Source organism: Prunus mume, linkage group LG6, assembly GCF_029339155.1.
Source record: "Prunus mume cultivar Tortuosa linkage group LG6, ASM2933915v1, whole genome shotgun sequence".
NCBI classification, from domain to species: domain Eukaryota; kingdom Viridiplantae; phylum Streptophyta; class Magnoliopsida; order Rosales; family Rosaceae; genus Prunus; species Prunus mume.
Window position 1 is genome coordinate 1,569,690 of NC_142703.1, and position 22,812 is coordinate 1,592,501.

Consider the following 22,812-nt stretch of genomic DNA (forward strand, 5'->3'; position numbering starts at 1 on the left):
GATGAAATCATGGTTCTCTCGTGGAAGGAGAAGCGAAAGAAGGCAAGCCAAACTTTCCAAAACTTCCACCCGAAAAGAGACCACTCCAAATGAGAAATCTCGTGGGCTATACAGACCCACAAAATCGTTAGGTCAGGAAACCCACTTGGCAGCAGAGAGAGAGAAAGAAGAATAGGACAAAACAGTTTGTTATCCAGCTGGAAACAAGGATGACTAGTCATCTGAGAAACGGATGACTAGTCATCATTTTATGAAGACTGTTTAATGTAATGATATGCAATGCTCAATACCTTTGTCAAATTGCTTGAGCCACCATAGAGCAGAGATTAGAGAAGAGCACCAATAAAAGTTTTCCCTAATCTAGACTTGAGCTTGATAAATTACATTACACATCCTATTACAAAGTTGTCAAGGGAAGCCAAAAGAAAATAGTAAAAACCATACATTAACAATCTCCCCCTTTTTGGCTTTCCTTGACAACACACTCTCTAAGAACACTCAACCCAAAACCGAGACTAAGGAGATGATGAAGTGAGGTACCTGCAAGAACAACCAATCTTCCCAGCACAAAAACAAGCATATTATCACAGAAATTTTTAAAACACTATGCAATGTGGGGTTGAGAGTGTTCTCCCCCTTGTTGATAAGGAAAGTGCAAAAAGGCAGAGAGATAGAAACACCAGATAAAAAAGATTAACCACAAAGTGATAGGCAATTAGGAACAAGATTAACAGCAAATGTTCATAGATGGATGACTAGTCAACCAACAATAGTCTAAAAGCAGTACAGAACATAGAGTTATGACTAGTCAAATATCAGTTGTTCAAAATAGGACAGAACAACTCCCCCTATCACAATGCATAGAGTACCCACAATGTGTTTACAAAAACAAACCCCCCTAGCAAAATGCACAGACTACTCACAATGGGATTACAAAACACCTCCCCTTTTCAAAATGCACAACCTATCTAGATGTAATCTTCCTATCTAGGACACAGCCGAGAGCAGCACCAAGCTAAAAGATCAAAGAGCCACCAGAATCCACAGAGTCATCCGAGTCCTCATCAGTGGCGGAAGCAGGTGAGGATCTGACAAAGCAGCAGCAGCAGTGTGAATCAAGTGGATGGAATGAGGGTCAAAAGATGTTGGATATACTCCTCCTTGGCAGCCAAGCTGAGCTCGAGAGAGGCATTCTCAGAGGAAGACGACACAGAAGTGAGAAAGGTCCTGGAAACTCTCTGGCTAAGGGCAGCAGAGGCCTTGCCATAAGGAGCAATGGGGGGATGCCACTGATCGGAATCAAGAAATGCCACCCCATTTTTCTCACAAAGGCGCTGAATCAGACAGGGAAACACAAGAGTCCCCTTGTGCTTGGTACCATGACCAATGGTTTTCCCAAGAATGGCATTATATAGGATATCACCAAGGGGAATTTTATCATGATTCACCATGGATATCATGAGTTGGCAGGCAGCAAGAGTGGGATTAGAATTGTTCCCAGTGGGGAGAACATTATGACGGATAAAATCCCACAAAAATTTATAAAAAGGGGACAGGTAAGACTTGATAGGCAGACCTTTAGAGGTCAAAGGCAAGGATTGATCAGTGTATGCCATGGATTTAAAAAGATCAACAGAGTATTCAGCAGAAGCAAGAGCAAATTTTGCAAAATCAAAACCAGGGCATGATCGAAAACCTAAGACCCGATTGATAACAGATGGTTTCAGAGTAATGGGTACTGACCTAACCAAAATCTGATACTTGGACTCCTTAGGGTCAGTAGGAAAGTTAGAGTAAAATTCTTGAACAACAGGGATGTTAAACTTACTAGACAGAGAATTTAGGGCTTGAAGGTGGTAGTGCTCCAAAATCTGATTTGCAGACTCCTGAGCCGCCAAGGGAACAGCATCAAATTGATAAGTCCTCTCAGGAATGAATTTCCTCTTTGAGATAACCTTATCAAAGAAGGAGGCAGCCTCAGAGGACACAAAAGAAGAGGAATCTTCAACAGGAACAGAGGAAGAAGAACGGGTTCGAGGAACCCTAGGAATTGACGGAATGAAATCCACCCTGTTAGGAGATTTTGATTTGGAGCGACGGTGGTAAGTGTGGAGAGGCTTGGAGGAAGACATGGTCAGTGGGAAGAAAATTGGAAGAGAAAAAACAAAAGGAAGAAGGGACGAAGAGACCGAACAAGGAGAGAGGGAGAGAAAAATCAAATGGAGACGAAGTTTCGAGACTGAAGAACAGAGAGAGATAGGAGGCAAACGAACGAAGAAGAGGAAAATAAAACCTAAAAAGGAAAAAGGCGCAAACGACCGACCTAAAAAAGAACCGCCGAACTAAAAGTGAAAAAACCACAAAACGAAAAATGAAAAAACGATCGGTTAGGGAACAAATCAGATGACTAGTCAACCACAAGCAAGATGACTAGTCAACCCAGGCAAACTTTGCACAGGCAGAGCCGGATGACTAGACAATCACAAGTATGATGACTAGTCAACCACAATATGATGACCAGTCAACTAATGCAATATGAGAAAGAACAGCAAGGCAAACCATCCAGATGACTAGGCAACCATAAGCATAGATGACTAGGCAACTATAAGCATAGATGACTAGGCAACTAAACCAGCATTATGACAAACACCAAATAATATCGACCCTGTGAAAGACATGATTTTGGTTCTCTTTTTTTTTTTTTAATTTTTTTTTATTTTTATTTTTTTAAATTGATTATTATGAAATTATAAGCATGAACCAGCACATATATCAAGTGACCAAGGAGGCATTAGCACAATAATCTAAACCAAGTCTTCAACACATGAAGAAAAAGAGATGAAAAAGAGGAATAGTTTAAAAACATATGCAGTGTACATAGACAATCAACTCTGAGAGACACGCAATGAGATGCAATTCATGCTCAGAGACAAGGCATATTTAGGAAAGAAGGAGGTTTAGAGCCAAGGGACACAAGAGATGATATCTAATCTCTCTTGGAGAGACACGTACACACTGCATTCTTAAGACATGATCATAGTATGGGCTCACAGCAAAAAATCAGCACTCTCTATGGACAAAATATTTGATGATTGATTTTGTGGTACTTGCACATCCCGAACATAAGTGCTTTGAATGGCCCAATTTTACGGCTCTTTGCTCTAGATTCTTCAATCAAAACACCTTATACCTTCCTAGAGCCGTGACTACATTGGTCACACTTCCCTTTTTTTTTTTTTTTTTTTTGTTTTTGTTTTTATTTAAATTTGAAATAGATTGGCTAAGAGAGTGAGACCAGCTAAGAGAGAATAACAAGAACAGTCCAAAATGAAGCCGAGATACATGGCTCACCAAGAGGACAAGATAGCAAGATTTTGGTCTCAACTAACAGCTCAAAAACAAGAAAAAGGGATTATGCACAAGTCAAACAAAGCACAAAAACATTCAGCATGCATACCAGCAGAGATGAGTGATATGAACAGTGACATACTAGACTAGGCAACTGACAAGCAAGATGACTAGTCAACTGTTTGGAGCGTGCTGAAGACAAGGAGCAGACTAGCTAATCAATCAATGGAACAAAGGCCAATGGATTGCCTCAGTGTTCCATGTTTCTGAAAGTCCAAGGCCTTGGTGAGTATATCTGCTAGCTGTTTTTCCGAGGGAACAAATTCCAAAGATAAAATTTTGTCTTCCACAAGATCTCTAATAAAATGGTGCCGAATGTCGATATGCTTAGTCCTAGAGTGTTGAACAGGATTTTTTGAAATATCTATGGCACTCATGTTGTCACAATAGATTAGAAAACATGATTGAGCAAGACCATAGTCTTCCAACATTTGTCGCATCCAAAGGAGTTGAGTACAACAACTCCCAGCAGCAACATACTCTGCTTCAAAGAGTGGATAAGAGACAGAATTCTGTTTTTTGCTATGCCAAGCAACAAGATTGTTGCCTACATAGAAAACCCCCCCGGAAGTGCTTTTCCTATCATCACTACAACCTGCCCAATCGGCATCACTATACCCAACAAGATTGACACAAGTGTCATAGGTATACCACAACCCAAACTCACTAGTCCCACTCACATATTTTATAATTCTCTTAACAGCAAACAAGTGAGACTCTTTTGGGTCACTTTGAAACCGAGCACATACACCAACACTAAAAGAAATGTCAGGTCTACTAGCAGTCAAGTAGAGAAGACTTCCTATCATGCTTCTATAGAGAGTTTGATCCACACTTTTGCCATGCAAGTCTCTATGAATCTTAGCACTAGTGCTCATCGGAGTTCTTGCAGATTTGGCACCTTCCAAACCAAATTTTGTCACAAGATTCTTTGCATATTTAGATTGGGATACAAAGATCCCATCATGGCTCTGTTTAATTTGGAGACCTAAGAAATAATTAAGCTCACCGACAAGACTCATTTCAAATTCACTAGTCATGACATGAATAAAATCTTGAACATGCAAATCAGAGGTAGAACCAACCACAATATCATCAACATACACTTGAGCAATTAAGACATCCTTTTTAAACCTTTTCACAAACAATGTTTTATCAACGGACCCTCGAACATACCCATTTCCTAGAAGATGAGAGGATAACCTCTCATACCATGCTCTAGGAGCTTGTTTCAAACCATAGAGAGCCTTTTTTAAACGAAACACATCATTTGGATGATGTGGATCTTCAAAACCCTTTGGCTGCTCAACATAGACCTCTTCATTTAGGACACCATTCAAAAAGGCAGTTTTGACATCCATTTGATAAAGTTTAAATTTCAAATGACAAGCAATGGCAAGAAGCAATCTAACTGATTCTAAACGTGCAACAGGGGCAAAAGTTTCATCAAAGTCAATGCCTTCCATTTGAGTGTATCCTTGAGCAACCAATCTAGCCTTATTTCTCACCACATTACCTTGTTCATCGGTTTTATTCTTGAAAATCCACTTAGTGCCTATGACATTTGTGTGGACTGGTCTTGGAACAAGGTACCAAACATCATTTCTCACAAATTGATTTAATTCTTCCTGCATTGCAAGAAACCATTCACCATGGTGCAAGGCTTCTTTCACATTTCTAGGCTCTTCCTTGGAAACATAACACACATGGCTAATTTCTTGAGCAAGTTGTTTCCTAGTTCTCACTCCTTGATTAAGAGGGCCAATAATGACACTCGCAGATGGAGTGAGAGAACTATGATCAGTATGAGAGCTGTCAGCCTGGACAGAGGGGATGGAACTAGAAGTGGAAGGGGTTGACAGGTCAACCGGGACAGAATTTTCAAAAGTTGACAGGTCAACCACAAGATCCAGACCTGGAGATTCTTGCACAAGTGGAGGAGGAGGAAAAAGACCATCCTCATCTAATGCCATCTCTATAGAGGCAGCAAAATCATCAATAGTGACATTTATGGATTCAATGATGGTTCTGGACCTACAATTGTACACTCTATAGGCTCGGCTAGAAGTGGAATACCCTAGAAAGATTCCCTTATCACACTTAGAATCAAACTTAGCAAGATGCTCCCTATCTCTCAAAATATAGCATGTGCTACCAAAGACCTTAAAATATGACACATTAGGCTTCTTTCCTTTCCAAATCTCATAGGGAGTTTGTTTGGTACCAGACCTCACAAATACCCTGTTTGAGATGTAACAAGCTGTATTGACAGCTTCAGCCCAAAAGTGTTTAGCAAGATTTTTGCTATTTAGCATCACCCTTGCCATCTCTACAAGCACTCTATTCTTTCTCTCCACAACACCATTTTGCTGGGGTGTAATAGGTGCAGAGAACTCATGTTTAATTCCCATCTCTTCGCAAAATTTCAGAAACGAGAATTCTCGAATTGAGCCATGGTCTGTTCTAATTCTAACAAGAGGCAGATGACTGGTCATCTTCTCTTTTTGCAAAAGATGACAAACAGACTTAAACCTTTGAAAAGTTTCAGATTTCTCACGTAGAAATGAGACCCAAGTAAACCTAGAGAAATCATCCACCATGACAAGAATATATTTCTTTCCACCAAGGGACACGGTTTGAATAGGACCAACAAGATCCATGTGAACAAGTTCTAGAATTACATTTGTTTGAATGTGTTTGACCTTTTTGTGTGACACTCTGACTTGTTTGCCTAATTGACATCCTTCACAAACATGCTCATCAGATTTTTCCAGCTTTGGTAAGCCACTTACTAGCTCTCTCCTGGACAATTTATGTAAGTCTCTAAAATTAACATGTCCAAGCCTTTGATGCCACAAAATACTTGTTTCATTTACAACCTTGTTGCAAACAATTTCTTTTGCATCGTTGACACCATCAATGCAGAAGCAATTGTCCCTAGACCTTGCCACGCTCACAATCTCATTTCCACCTTTTCCAATGATTTTGCAGCCATGCTTGGAGAATCTGACTTCTACTATTCCATCATCACACAGCTGACTCACACTAATGAGATTGGATGTGAGACCCTCAACAAATCTAACATTCTTAAGCTCGGGCAGACCAGGGATACAAACAGTACCTTTTCCAACAACTTGAGATCTATGACCTCCACCAAAAGTCACAGTGCCTCCATCAAAGGGGCTGAGAGATGAGAAAACATTTTTATCTCCAGACATATGTTTGGAACAACCACTATCAAAATACCAAGAGTTGATATTTGAAGCAGCAAAAGCATTTAGCACAACAAGAGATTTTGTATGACCTCTTGCAATCCAAGTAGACTTAGGCACAATAGGAGAACTCATTTTGAGGGAGACAAGTTTGGCTATCTTAGTGACCTCATTCAGCAAATGATCAACTTGATCTTGCAAAGATCTGGGATTCCTTTTAGATTTTTGAGACAATTTTCTGGTCTTATCTTTGCTATACATATGACAGACTGGTCGAATATGACCAGTCAACCCACACCTGTGACAAGTTGGAACAAACTTAGGTTTCTTGACAACCTGCTGAACATCAAGAGGAATCGTGACTGGATTTTCGGATTTGACAAACTTAGTGGTAGAACTAGACAAACTAGAACCAAAGTGATTAAATCCAAGACCACCTTTGTCCCCATGAAGTTTTCCCATATTCAACATTTTGTCAATTTTTGATGCACCAATGGTCATAGATATAATCTTCCTATTTGCTTCATTCAATTCACCTAGGAGCTGTTTGTTTGAGTTCTGGAAACCAATGTTACTTTCCTTGAGCACATTAACTTGGTTCTCGAGGTTACTCCTAATTGACACAAGAGCATCAATTTCTTTTTCTAGAGACTCAAATTTGTCACTCAACTCCTTTTTGGTTTCTTTTAAGATGAGAATTTCATGTTGAAGATCTTGTTTATTTGCCTCAAGTTTGAGGCTCTCTTCTTTCAAGGACAGGGTCTCTTTAAACAAACAATCATATTTTCTTCCTAATGACTCGTATGACAGGTCATCTGACTCAGAATCAGATTCATCAGACATGGGCTGTACAGAGGCAACAAAGGCAACATGTTGGTCATCATCATCAGAGGAAGATGAATCATCTTGAGAGCCTTCAATTTCACTCTCACTCCAGCTCACTTTCATGGCCTTGTCCTTTCCTTTTGAGTATTTTTTCTGATTGTTTGCACAGTCAGCAGCATAGTGTCCTATGCCTCCACATGTGAAGCACTTGACAGATTTTCTAAAATCTTTCGTGAAAGGTTTGACATCCTTATTCCTCTCATTAAACCGATCAGTTGATGGTCTAAAATTTTTCTCACTACCAGAGCTGCCCTCTCTAGCAAACTTTCCCTTATCCTTAAGAATTCTCCTAAATTTTTTGACAAACAAGGCCATCTCATCCTCAAAACCTGAGGATTTATCACCACCTTTCGGAGAGGAAACATGCACTCCTTGAAGTGCAACATTTTTTGATTTTTTGGAGTCATTTTCTTCCATATTCAATTCCATCTCATAGGTTTTCAATTTTCCTACAAGCTTGCCAAGCTTAATTTCATTTAAATTTTGGACCTCCATGATTGCGGTTTTCTTTGCTCTAAACCTAGATGGTAGAACACGAAGAATTTTCTGAACAACAAGAAGCTCTTCAATGGGTTGACCTAGACTCATGGCTTCATTTGTGATCATCTCAACTCTTCCATAGAACTCAGAAATAGACTCAGATTCAGACATCCTAAGTTCTTCAAATTGTGCAAGCACCATCTGAAGTTTTAGGGTTCTAACTTGGTCATCCCCTTCATGAACTACCCTTAGTTTATCCCAAGCTTGTTTAGCGTTAGGGATGTGTTGTATATGTGCAAATTGTGTGCTAGACAAAGCTGTAACTAAGGCATTTCTGGCCTTCTTGTTCGAATATGCAGCAAACACCTCAGCTTCAGTCCATTCTGACCTAGGCTTGGACACAAGCTCACCCTCAACAGTCTTGACTGGAGCAGCCCACTCTTTTGTGAGATATCCACTTGCATACTCATCAAGAGCATCAAGGAATATCTCAAATTTTTCTCTCCATGCAGCATAGTTATTGCCGTCAAAATAGGGAGGGGAGTTGCAAGATCCAGCAACTCGATCCCTTTCCATAGTGAGCACACCTAAACACCAAAACAAATCCTAGGATCTCTCTATTTTTGTTAAGAGCTGAAGCTCTGATACCAATTGAAAATGGTACTTAGGTGACAAGGGGTAAACTTAATCACACAAACAAGACACAACAACACAGCAAGCTTCACACACTTTAAACCTAGACCAAATACGCATATGACTAGTCAACTACTAGTCAAGAAACAATCGCAACCAATAGAATGCACAGAGCATGCCACAATGTACCTGCAGTCCTAGAAGATTACTAGTGACAACCTAGGCACTCAGAAGGACCCGTCAATCTAGGCATCCCCTGTGCTAGCAACAACTATGGTGAAAGTGTGTGAAATCATCATTATCATGTAATCATCAAACAGCAGATACAGATGACTAGTCAACCACCAAGAACACAAACCCAGAAAAATTACAGATATGCAAAACAAATTTTGTTCACCCAGAAACCCACCATTGGGAAAAGCGGAGTCATCAACCGACCAGCAATCCACTAAGTAGAAAAGATTCTTACAAAGGAAACACAACCAAGCTCAAGAAGCACCTAGGTCTATTTAGGAATATGAGCAATACCTCCTTTGTGCAATCTTCTTCTCCAACTTAGCAAAGCTTGAAGCTCAGTCCTTCATGGCAATGGCAGCTCCTTCTCCATTGCTCGTTCATTCCATGGCACTAGCTTGCAAGCTCCAACACAAACCGAAACCAATTTGGATTCAAAGGAGAAAGACCAATTTCTTCAAGAAACCATACTCTTGAAGAAATCAATCTTGAATCCGACCTAGATATAAATGATAGAATGATTCAAATAGCTAGATGCAGATTTGTGTTTCAAATGCAGTTTTTCAAAAAGAAATCAATTGGAAAAACTCATAGATGAAATCATGGTTCTCTCGTGGAAGGAGAAGCGAAAGAAGGCAAGCCAAACTTTCCAAAACTTCCACCCGAAAAGAGACCACTCCAAATGAGAAATCTCGTGGGCTATACAGACCCACAAAATCGTTAGGTCAGGAAACCCACTTGGCAGCAGAGAGAGAGAAAGAAGAATAGGACAAAACAGTTTGTTATCCAGCTGGAAACAAGGATGACTAGTCATCTGAGAAACGGATGACTAGTCATCATTTTATGAAGACTGTTTAATGTAATGATATGCAATGCTCAATACCTTTGTCAAATTGCTTGAGCCACCATAGAGCAGAGATTAGAGAAGAGCACCAATAAAAGTTTTCCCTAATCTAGACTTGAGCTTGATAAATTACATTACACATCCTATTACAAAGTTGTCAAGGGAAGCCAAAAGAAAATAGTAAAAACCATACATTAACAGATTTTAACCAAAGGAGTTGGGTTTTAGCTTTTCTAGGGTTTATGTTCCTGGGTGGGATTTGCAAGGCTGATGGCGCTACCCATTTTTATGATTTTGTTGTAAGTGCTTGCTACATTACACTAATACCATTTGATAACCCTTGCATGCTCATCACCGTCGGTTTCTTTGCCTCGAATCTTTCATTTCCTTTTGTTTTTTTAGTGAATAATGTGCTTAGATTTTTTATGAGAATTTCAGTAGAATTGTGTAATAAAATGTTGGTGTTCGTTTTGTGATATTTTGCAGCTAAAAGAAACAAATTTCACAAGGCTTTGCAGCACAAAGAGCATCCTAACTGTGAATGGCAGTTTGCCGGGGCCGACCATCACTGTTCAGAAAGGAGATACTGCTTTTGTCAATGTCCACAACCAAGGATTGTACGGTCTCACAATTCATTGGTAACAACCTAGCTGGCTGCCCCATTAGCCTAGCTCTAGATCAGAATGTTTTTTTGGCTCACTACTAAGAGAAAAGCTAATAGATGACGATTAAAAACCGTTGAGGAGTAGGGATAAAACCCATCGAGGTTAGCAGTGCCGGATTTTTTATTTTATTTTATTTTATTTTATTATTTCTGACATTGACCAGTTTGAAAATAAACTTTGAAAGATACTGACCAAAAAAGAAGGAAAAAAGAATTTGAACTTTGGTGAAAAATTATGGATCGTTGTTGGCTAGGCTAGATGCGTTTGGATATATGGATTGAGACAAAGTCTCCACTTGGAATATTCATATCTTCAGGGGAGAGAGAGAGAGAGAGGGAGAGAGAGATAGAGAGAATAAAATAGTAACGTTTGAGTGCATGGCGTGAAAGTTTGTGAATAACATCTGGAAAAAAACAAACAAACAAGGCGAGAGGAAGCTCCATGTTGTATCTTTTCTTGTGTATCCTGAATGCAACTTTCCTCTGGCTTTTTAATCTTTTCTTTAATAAACACAAAAATAAAACCTTCCATTTTGTTTTCATTGCTTCATAATGTAAAACCATGAAAAGAAAAGACAAACCCTTCTATCTTGTTTAATATTTACAGGCATGGTGTGAAGCAACCAAGAAATCCATGGTCAGATGGACCTGAGAACATAACTCAGTGCCCTATTCCAGCAGGAACAAACTTTACGTACGAGATTATCTTCTCGACTGAGGAAGGAACTTTATGGTGGCATGCTCATAGTGATTGGTCACGCGCCACTGTCTACGGTGCCATCATTATTCTACCGGCTGCCAACACCACTTATCCATTTGCAACGCCAGATGCACAAGAAACACTAATTCTAGGTAGTTCGATTTATATGTTTTGGTTATTTAACTGTGTTTACACCATAATCAACCGAGCATCTCCAGCCTCAAAACAACTAAACACCAAGACAGACACGCATTCTCTCCTGCCGAAAGAAGACACTCTTCCGAGGTGCCAAGCACCTGCCGAAACTCCCAACTGCCAAAGCTCACAAACTGCTAAACCTAATTCTCATGACACGTGTCACCACCGCGGCGACTTGCACAAAGTCCCACATCGGAAATCTACACGAACCTCCCACTTTCACTTCCTTATAAAGAGGGCACAATACCCTAGTAAAAAGTGTAACTACTTTTCTGCCTTTTACTATTACTCTGCAAAAGTTACCCTTCTTAGCTGACTTAAGCATCGGAGAGCCTTCGGCCGGCACCACACGGTGCCCGGAGCTTAACGACGCTTCCCATATTTTTGTCTTCTGCAGGCTAGCCTTTATTGAAGGCCCAGACCCTTTCCCTGCTGAAGGCAAACCCCTTTTTCTCTAAGTTGACCCGCTCCGAAAAAGAGCATCAACAAACTATATGTTACAAGAACTAGCCAACGAATCCATAGCTCAATGGTAAGAGTATTACTTGCAAATCAATGGTCGCATGCTCGAACTCCAATAGCACATTCCCCCACCCATCCTCTTCCAAAATTTGACCAAAAAAAAAAAAGCACTATTTACAACGACTGCAGGCCATGTCATAATAGTGAGAACGTAAAGGTGAAAATGTCTTACATTGAAAATTAGTTAGAAAACCTTGTAAGGGCTTATAACGTGTTGGGCTACTCCACTCATTGCTAATTGGTTTTGGGGTGGAACGTCAACTTCTTTCATGGTATCAATGCATGGTTTGCCCACATGTGAAAACCCAATGACAACACGTGCTCCATGTCACCCAATATATGTTGTCCACATATTACGTTTGCCTATCAGAATGTGAAGATAAAAATATCCCACATTGAAAAATTAAAAGACCTTGCAAATGTATAAGGAGTTGGACTACTCTACCCATTGAATATAAGTTTGAAGTTTGAAGTAAAAACACAAAAAATTTACATGGGACTGCTGCGCCATTGGATCTTAATAATTATATTCCTTTTTGATCTGGTTGCTGCAGGATCCTGGTTCAAGGGAGATGTTATGGAAATTATTGAAGATGCCCTTGCAACACGTGGCGAACCAAACATTTCAGATGCCTTCACAATCAATGGACAGCCCGGAGATTTGTATAGTTGCTCTAACGGTAATTATAATCGAAGATCCAAATCTAATCTATTTTAATAATCTAATCCCATTATAAGTGAGAAAGCAATGGGATGAATTTCTAACTGGAGTTGACATTAAGGAAGAAGACTTTTGGGAATATAACATGCAAAGGATCTTTTCTGACTTGTGGTGATTATTTAGCAACACGTAGTAATCAATTTAAAACTAGCTCTTAATTTAGTGATATTTATCTTCCCAAATGTTATAAAATGTCTCAAATTTGAACTTAAATTGCTAAATGATTATATATATATATATATAAAATATTTAAAACTTCAAGAAAATGATTGAAAATCACTATTTTGCTTCTTCATAAAAAAAATAATTGCATGCTATTTTATTTAGTACATGTCGTCCATTGAGATTTGAACTCATAATTTCCTCTTACAATTTGAACGCTGAATGCCAATAAACCAAGTGATGTAGTCATGCTTCGGTGCTTTTTAAATTTTATTATTTTATTATTATCATTGAAGTCTATAGGCAATTATTTTACGAAGACACATACATTATTATTTCATCCAAAATCAAGAAGTAATAGAGGAAAATATCGCGTAAAATATACAAACATTTCCTCTACTCTAGATGTAGTGTTTGATTCACTATGAACACCGTTTATTTCTACCAACTAGCATACTTTCACATCATTAATTTGCTGCATCAGTTTTGTTCGGTAACTAAAGTTCAGAAAAGGTTTTTATACAAACTCTGTAATAATAATTAATTGTTTTAATGGTGCAGAAACAACATATCGTTGGTTGGTTGATTTTGGCAAGACCTATCTTCTCCGTGTAATCAACGCGGTGATGAACGAAGAACAGTTTTTCGCCATCGCCGGCCACAACCTGATAGTGGTAGCTCAAGATGCTGCATACATAAAACCTATAACCACCCCTTCACATCATGATAACTCCAGGCCAAACCATGGACATTTTAGTCACTGCAAACCAGACTCCCAGCCACTATTACATTGCTTCTACTTCTTTTGTTGACGGGCATGTTAAATTCCACAATGGCATCACCACTGCAATTCTTGAATACAACGGCAACTACTGCACCCCCTCAACCACTCCCTTTCCGACTCTTCCAGATCACGATGACGACACAGCTGCTGAAAACTTCACTAAGCAAGTGAGGGCCTTGGCAGGCGAAGACCACCCTATTAGTGTCCCCTTAAACATCTCAACGACGATGTACATCGCTGTTTCAATAAATAAAAGGATTTGTGCAGATTCTTCTTGTGCTGGGCCAGATGGAAATGCGCTTTCTGCAAGCTTAAACAACATCAGTTTTCAGACTCCATCTAATAGTATACTGCAAGCATATTATGGGTACCTATCATGTTTTTCTTCCACAAATTATGTTGAGACTCTATTTATTGTTTGTATATGCATATTTGCATGTTTTTTTGCATCAAACAGTACATGCTATAAAATTATAGTATTATAGTTCAAGAAGTTTCCGTGTATATATATAAGGTTTCCCAACTTATTGCTTACGTGCAGGGGAAATACCAATGGAGTGTACTCAACTAATTTCCCAAACATACCACCTTATTTTTATAACTTCACGGGAGACGTCGCAAACAACACACTATATCCAAGCTTTGGGACGAGGGTGAGGATGATCAACTACGGTGAAGGAGTTGAGATAGTCTTCCAAGGGACCGACATCATTGCATCTATGAACCATCCATTGCATCTCCATGGTTTCAGCTTCTATTTGGTTGGAACTGGTTCTGGGAATTTCAACAGTACGACGTCGCCTACAACCTACAATTTGGTTGATCCACCAGAAGTAAACACCATTGGAGTTCCAAAGAAAGGATGGGCAGCCATCAGATTTGTAGCTGATAATCCTGGTAAGTCTCTTAATATCAAATGCACATTAAATTAATTAAGGAGCAACCATAAAGCCTAATGAAATGAATTATTTGATAATGATTTTCAGGAGTATGGTTTATGCACTGTCACTTGGAAAGGCATGCCAGCTGGGGAATGGACACTGTGCTCATTGTGAGGAATGGAAATACCAGTGAAAGCACGATTCGTGGACCACCTGCTTATATGCCTCCTTGTTCCCACTCTTAAATTTAGAAATTTACTCTCTCCATCAATCTCAATTTATATATTTACATTGAGACTTGAATAATTGTATCATCCAAGTTTGTTGCTATTTTATTTTGTCTACTTCACATCTTTTTGCTTGTGGATTTGCTTCCTTTGAAGGAAAATTGGAAACAAGTTGAAAAAAATTAATATATATCTTATGCATCTTTTTCTCCTTACTCAAATCTTAATTAAATTTCGAATTTTGTATTTCCGCCACAACACACACCTCCAACAAAATTTATCAATTGAAACTTGGTAGTAGGTGACACCTTTTCAACAAGACAAAGCACTTTATTATTCTGCTACACTGAATATCCTACGGACATTGAACGATGCCACATAAAGCTAAAAACAGACTAACAATCAAATTTACAGCCAATAAAGAATCAATCAGCAAACACATGTTCAGATTCATCATAACACGCATCTCATCTCAGTCAAATCCTAGGCACTCAGAATGATCTAGGAAGCTATGCATCCCCAGTGCTAGCAATAACTAAAGTGAGGCATGTGTATGCAACAGATTAACATGAAGCATAAACACACACAGACGTTAACCAAGAAACTACTAAAATTGGGAGTCATATATCAACAAACTATGCAATCCCCTATGTCAAAAGCAACCCATTGAAGTTTGGATTTTCTAAGATTAAACTAGGAAGCAACTCACTACTACAAAAAGGGCCATAGATGACGGGAATTCACCGTCATCTAGCAAGTTTTCAAACCGTCGTGAAATCAACCAACATCTTTTTAAAAATAAAACCACGACGGTAAAACGAAGACGTTGTTCATAGAAAAACAACGTCGGAATAAATAAAAGCCGACGTAAAAGTAAAGAAAATGACCACAAAAATAACTAATTGTGAACCATTAAACGACTCAATTTTGGAAACAACCGTCGTCTAAAGAAACAAATATGACGTTGTTTAGTAAAATACCACCTCAAAAAAAAGCCACCCCGTCATAAACAATTAACCGCATGACGTTGATCATGACATTCCACGACACATGATGAAATATTATGTCACTTTTGTTTCCAGATATGACGTTGAAAATATTGTACACCGTCAGTCTTAACAAAGAAGTTGACGTATTAAAATACATACACACGTCTATTAGTAATCAGAGACGACGTTAGAAGAACATACCACGACACCTCTTTTTCCACAGAAAAAGTTGTTTTTGTATATTTCACGACACATGGTCAAAAAGTAGACGTGAAAACTATTAATGACGTCAATAAATATGCGAATAAACAGGTTCATACGTCTCTTTTACTTTAAACTTTGACGGTGAAATATGATTTACAACGCCAGTTATTATAAACACCGAGTTGTTTGTCTTGATATAACGTCGTATAACCTATCAACACCAACGTGGTTACGATCTACTACGTCATCTGTGTTTTAAAAGACGATGTTTGTGTGTAATATTGAACGACACATTGTCACCAGGGAGACGTGAAAACTATTAATGACGGCAGTAAATATGGGAAGAACGCGGTTTTTACGTCTCCTTTATTTTAAATGCTGACGGTGAAAGAACTTACAACGTCGGTAAGCATATAAAATGAGACATGGTTACCATTTTCTATGTCATTTTTATTTCTAAAGATGACATAATTCATTTTCTCACCAAGTCCTAAAGACATAAATTAACGTGGTATATTGTAAAGACGTTTCGTAACAATAGTGCATCGTCGTGTTTGAGAGGTAAGACGATGGTATATTTTTTACGAGGTCGTGTTATCTTCTTTTAAATGTCGTCTTTTTTTGCCTTCCCGTCGTGATATCTTGTAACAGCGGCTTTTCATTACCGTCGTTGTCTTATTATTATGTGCAGTCTTTTGAGTTAAATTTTAGACGGCAGTAAGTGCATCAAGGCCGTCTCATTGGAGACGTACGACCTTTTTAATGTCCATTTTTTTAAACCAACGTCTTTAGCATTTTTATCTTTGGTTTTTTATAGGTTTAAAGGTCTTCCATTGCAAGATGTATGATAAAAAATGACGTATGATACTATTATGACGTCTGTTTTTGCAATAATGTTAACAGGACCGTCGTATTTTGGTACTTGAACCAGATTTTTTTGTACTGAAAGCTTTGAGCCCAAACCCTATATAATGCAAGTGAAAAAAATGCAATACAATTTCTTACAAAATTATGTCATACACATCCATTTAGAGCGTAAGTAATGTCATAAATTACAAGCATCATTCAATCCATATATCTTCATGCCCATCTTGAATATTTTGACTCCTAGACTCACCGGCTAGTTCATCGAATGTGTCAACATTTGGCATCCCTCTAGTAAATGGCTCACACTCAATTCTCACATCACCTAAGACATCATCACCAATAACATCATTATATTCTCTATTAGGTATTGATAATACTACTAACCAACCATGATGCACTGGGTCACCAACAAAAAATACTTGTTTGACTTGAGAAGCCATAACAAATTGGTCATTCCTATGTCTAATTTTACTCAGATCTACAAGGGTAAATCCAAGTTCGTTGACTACAAGGCCAAAAGTGCTATCTATCCAATCACACCTAAACACTGTAATTGTAAACTTTTGGTAATCAAGGTCCCAAATATCTTGAATGACACCATAAAAACCCATATTTGAGAAAATTAGGTTCTTATCCTTGGCACTAGCAACTTGCATAGTATGTGCAAGTAAATAAACTCCACTATTTTGAACTACACGCACATCATCTTGTGCCTTGGTGTTAAATTTAATACATTTGATAAGATAGCTCCTATATAATGGCACTGCCATGCTTGGACCAGCTGCTAGCCACCTCAAATTTTCCGATACACCATTATTGTCTTCCCCATTAAGTTGACTTTGAACCTGCAAATGAATCATATCTTAATTCAATCTAACATAAAAAGAAGAAACTTAAAAGTGCAATGTGTTATTCAATTTCATATACCTTAAAGCGTAGCCATTGAATGAAAGTGGTATTATGCTTATCTTGTAGTCACTTTGTTCTCTTTCTAAATTTTGGATAAGTGGTCTTGATGTGGATCATATGTTCTCTACATAACATGAAAAATTCAAGCATTACTGACAGGACCGCCCCAAATTCTCGAAACCCAAGACGAATCCTGCGAAGACCCCGGCATCACACCCACGCCGAGTTCACTCCTTAAAGCTACGTCCTCTTTTACCAAAGAGGATTAAGGGCATGAGACTTTCTGCCGAGATTTCGGCAGAGTCTCCCTTGTAAATTGAACATTTTCCAAAATTTCCACATGCATAAAATACATTTTAACCCAACCGGCAGCACGCACAATATAATCTCATGCAATTTACATAAATGGCCTCCAGCCTTCAAATGATTCTAGCAGAACTGCCCACAATATTTTTAAAATAACTTAATGCATCAAATATGCATATAACAAATTCAAAATTTATTTATGCACACCTTCACTCACTTAGTCCACAGGACAAGCCTCAATTCAACCAAGTTCCAGAATTGGCCTCACAACACAACCTAAGTGAGGTTTAACCCGCGGCTGCACCTAGTAACTTCAGGCTGCCTACATACCCTTACTAAAGGATCAAGCCACACGTAGTTCTTTCACTAACACCCTCTACTAAAGGATCACAACTCACCAATCACAAACCTTAACTTATCTCCTAAAAACTCACATAATCTCCCCATACGCCGGAACATCCAAAGTCGCGTATGGGGCCTGTCCGCACGGAAATAATCCTACAATACGTGGGACCTCATCATCATGTCTCATCGCTTTGGGCCTGGCTACATTCTCACCATCCGCACACAATCATATCTCCCCATACGGCGGGATGCACCCGCCACGTATGGGGTCTCAACACGCCGGCTACTCCTACGACACGTGCGACCTCAACTTTGGGCCTGGCTACATTCTCACCAGCCCGCACACATTCTCACCAGCCCGCACACAATCATATATCACCCTCACGCTACGACGGACGACTACGCCGCCTCATCTGTGCGACCTCACGCACCTCAACATAATAACATATCACCCTCATACAACGGGACGCACTCGGCCTCGTATGGAAAAACCCTAAGCGAGGAAAACTAGTTGTAGGAATTTCTCAAATACACTTAAATAGAACAATGAGTTATTTAATATGCATTTCTAAAATACAAAGAAGCAAAAGCAAAAATAAACTTCAGCAAAAATATGGATTGGAATGGCACGGTTGCTAAGATAAAGTTTGTGGCAAGGAAGTTGTTGCCATGTACTTAAATGAAAAAAAATCTTAGCAAAAACTTTATCTTAGCAACACCTTGAGTATGGCCACAATAAGTTAAATATCTCATATTATGATAAAAATGTAGGGGAATGAGGCGGGTGATGGAAGAAAAAGGCTTGAAGTGTTTGGCTTCAAAAGGGTGATGGAGCATACACATGGGTGGGTTAAAAAGAAGAGATATTTAGTCATATACCCATTCTTAGCACTAAAACTATAAATAAACCCTATACCATTTAATTTCTATAAACATACCCAAAAAATGACAGTTGACCCTATTAAATTTAATTTTAATTATTAAATTACTTTAATGCCCCATTGAGTGTTTTGGGTTGTTTTATGAGGTTTTTGGGTTGGGTTTGTTTTAAGAAATCAATGGCAGTTTTGTAATTTAAAAGAAGTTAAAAGTCTTTTTGTAATGTTGTAAATGAGTTTTGGGCGTGTTCCTAAAGTTTATTTCATAGGGTTTTTTTATAATTTGGGTTCCTATATTGGGTATTATAGTGAATCTCCCTAAAAAGAAAGCATTTAGAATGTTTAAGCACACATAGCCTAGCATCACTTTAGTGAGTTCATTCATGAGTGAGAGTAAACACATGGTATCTGCAAAAGGGAAGCATCCTTAGTATTCAATCAAAATGGAATAATGAGAGCATTTAGAGTAAATTGAAGAAAATTAGTAAGAATGAGGAGTAGAAACACTTTAAACCCTCTCAACAAACTAAATAGGCTCGATATACACTTTCTCCTTCAAGCATTTGAGCAAGGTACTTTAGCCAGCAGAATTCTAAGAGTAAAAGCTTTGGGAAGTGAAAAAATTATGATATGAAAAGTCTCCATGGCAGCTCTATATCACTGATTGAATGAAAATAAATCACAAGAAAATTTAAACCAACAAAAAAAAAAAATCCTCTTTTATGACTATAAAAACACACACAAATATGGAAAACCTTTATGACTCTAAAAACACAAAAATATGAAAAACCTTCCCCTAGATTTGAATTGAACATTGTCCTTAATGTGAAAAACAAAATGAAGTGGAATGCAATGCAAAGACAAGAAGGAAAGCATGACACAAAAGACTTAAAAACTGAAACTAAAAGAGAGACAGTTAGAGTTAGAAAGATAGAACCTGAACATGTTGGTTTTGGATGTAAAGAAGAACTTCTTCAAGAACTTAGCCTTGTCGTTTGGAAACACACTCATTCTCAATTGGTCTTTGGTTATCCCTGAAAACAAAAGACAACTAATTAGCAAACTATCATTAAACAAAGGGAATAAGGTAACTAGGGAAAAACTTGTGTTCACTCTTTGGCAGCGACGTCAAAATTTTGATAACTCGCAAGTATACGGCCCAATTAGATAGTATAGCAAGACAAGTACGAGGTCGTACCCACGAGGACTGAGAAGTTCATATTAGTTACGTACTTAGATTACCCAATTCAAAAAACAAGAAGTTATAGCTAAAACAAAACAGAAATGGAAAGCAAGGTTCAAAGGAGATTGGGAAGATAGATTTGAGTACACAAATTGAAAACATAAATTAAACAAGCAAACAAGAAACAACATTGAAACTGATTTTGGGTTTAAAAACAGTTTTAGGACACTAGAGAAACAATCCAATCCTAAATCTCAAGCAATCAAATTAACAAGTCCAATTCAGATTCACAGATTGATTCTCTCTATAATATGATTAAGCCGTGGTGTTTGGTCATAACCTTGTATTCCTAATTCCCTAATCATATCCTTGTTGTCGAACCTAAATTAAGCATTAAGAATCCATTAAGTATAGAAGAATGTTTTAAACAACCAAGCATATACTTAAGCCATGTTGTCGACTGTCTATACATACTCTTCCTATTCATAGTTCAATTCAAATTCAGGCATATGGTGTCTACTCATAATTCTAACCAAGATAGCTAACATACAAGTTTTAATGGTGATCAATGATTCAAACAATCATATCAACTTATAAGCATAATAAATAAGAACAAGAACCGTAATTGAAATTTGAAAACTCACCAAACTTGAAAACTTAAAATCCTCATATTCATAACAACAACAAGAAATTATAGGACAATGAAAAATAAAGTACAACTAAGAAAAACATAAAGGAAATATAGACAAAGGGAGGAGAATAAGATGGGAACAACATGTTAAAGATGCGAAGCTCCAACTCCATGGTTGCTAGGAGGCCAAAGCCTTCCAATTGCTGCCTTCTCTCTTCTCTCCCTTTGTGACTCACAACTCTCTCTCTCTCTCTCTCTCTCTTTTGTCAGTGTAAGTGTAAATGATGGAATGTCTCCATTCTTCCAGCTACTGCCATCTATTTATAGAGTTTTACTCTCAATTTTCGTTATTTCCTTTTGGCTTATGAAGCACACCTCTCTCAGCTGCTGTCCAACTGCCTTATTAAATGCCAAATGCTCCAGCTGCCCAATAACTCCTCTAGCCATCTACTACACTAATTACTTTGGTGGACTTTCTCTGTTGTTTCTCCAAATGATAATTACTCTCCCAATTGCTCTTGACATATAATCCCATGTGGAGCTGTTGACTTGGACTTCTATGTGTCATAACATGACGACATGGTAATGGTGACATGGCAATTTTCAAGGAGATTTGTGAAATGAACATGTGGTACCAAAACTGCCTTACCTTCTTCTACAAAGCTCCGAATTACAGACTGTAAAATCCTCCAAAAACTAGAGCTTCATAGCTTTCCAACTGTATTCGGATCACTAGTTGGTTCTTCCCGAGCACATACAGTGCAATCCATGAAGTTGACTGATTTACAGAGACAATTTTGAGCTATCTTACTCCAAAATGCACTTAATGAATCCTAAAACTTAATGAACTGAAATAAAGCCGAAAAAGAGTTAAAAGCACAAGTTTCAACCAAAAACCATAACCAAAAGATAAACTAGGATGGTACAAAATGATATGTAATTATGCACAGCAATTGTTAGTTAGTTAACACAATGTGTTTTGTTGTTCAGGGACGGTTTTACAGTTTGTTTAGTTGCTAAGTAACTATATTGGGGAAACTTATCTCCAACTTCAAACTATGCTTGAAAACTGTTTGCTTAATTGAATCAATAAGACTTGGATTTGTTACACTGAGTTAAGGTGAAGAGGTTCCATCATAACCAAAAATGGTTTAAAAGATGCTTTTTTTTCCGCATTTAGCCTGTACAAACTTGAAGACAATGGTTCAACGAATTGGTTTATTTATTTATTTATTTATTTATATGTTTTCACCTTAGAATATGTAAGAATAGCCAAATATTTGCAAAATAATAACATTTTGATTCCGTTTATCCCATAGCAGTGGTGGATTCAAGAATCTTACATCGAAGGGTCATAGTGTAAAACTTCCAAAAAAAAAACATTAGGATGAAAAAAACATTGAAAATGAAACAATAGTACTTTCATTCATAATTCATGTAAAAAAATATATATTATAAGCTACAATTGTCCACGACGAGATTTCATATATTTTGAAAATGTAGCATTATAGCTTCATAGAATTCGTTTTTTTTAATGCGAGAAAATAATTAATAGAGTCTAGAACTCTCCGGGCACACAATGTAAGATTGTAATACATCTTAAACTCATTAAAGTGATCTTCTAATCGCTGAGGGATTGCAAGGACTCCAAGTTAATCAAGAACTCAAAGACTTACTCGACCAGCAGCTTTGGATAATATGTTACACAGAAATCTAAAGGTTTTGGGATTCCTAACTCTATTAGGATTGGGACTCCAACATCTATTGCATTAAGGACATCTCTTAGAGTTCCTTGATGGGCAAAACTCTAAGAGATATATGCATATAAATAGAGAGCTCCCTCCATAACCAACTTTAGCTATTAGAAATTCACCCCCATCAGAATAAGCATACACTGTTGGTTTCTTGGAGAAGATCCTTCTTGTTCTTGTGACTATTCTAGACA

General features: G+C 38.0%; 1 pseudogene across 1 annotated transcript; it reads left to right on the plus strand.

Moving 5' to 3' along the window:
- The first annotated feature begins 9,902 nt into the window (after window positions 1-9,902).
- LOC103343163 (putative laccase-9) lies at window positions 9,903-14,762 on the plus strand (annotated as a pseudogene). Its single transcript, XR_016127629.1, has 7 exons — window positions 9,903-9,995; window positions 10,183-10,334; window positions 10,968-11,212; window positions 12,335-12,460; window positions 13,225-13,814; window positions 13,989-14,344; window positions 14,434-14,762. The product of XR_016127629.1 is annotated as a putative laccase-9 (transcript).
- Window positions 14,763-22,812: the final 8,050 nt, after the last annotated feature.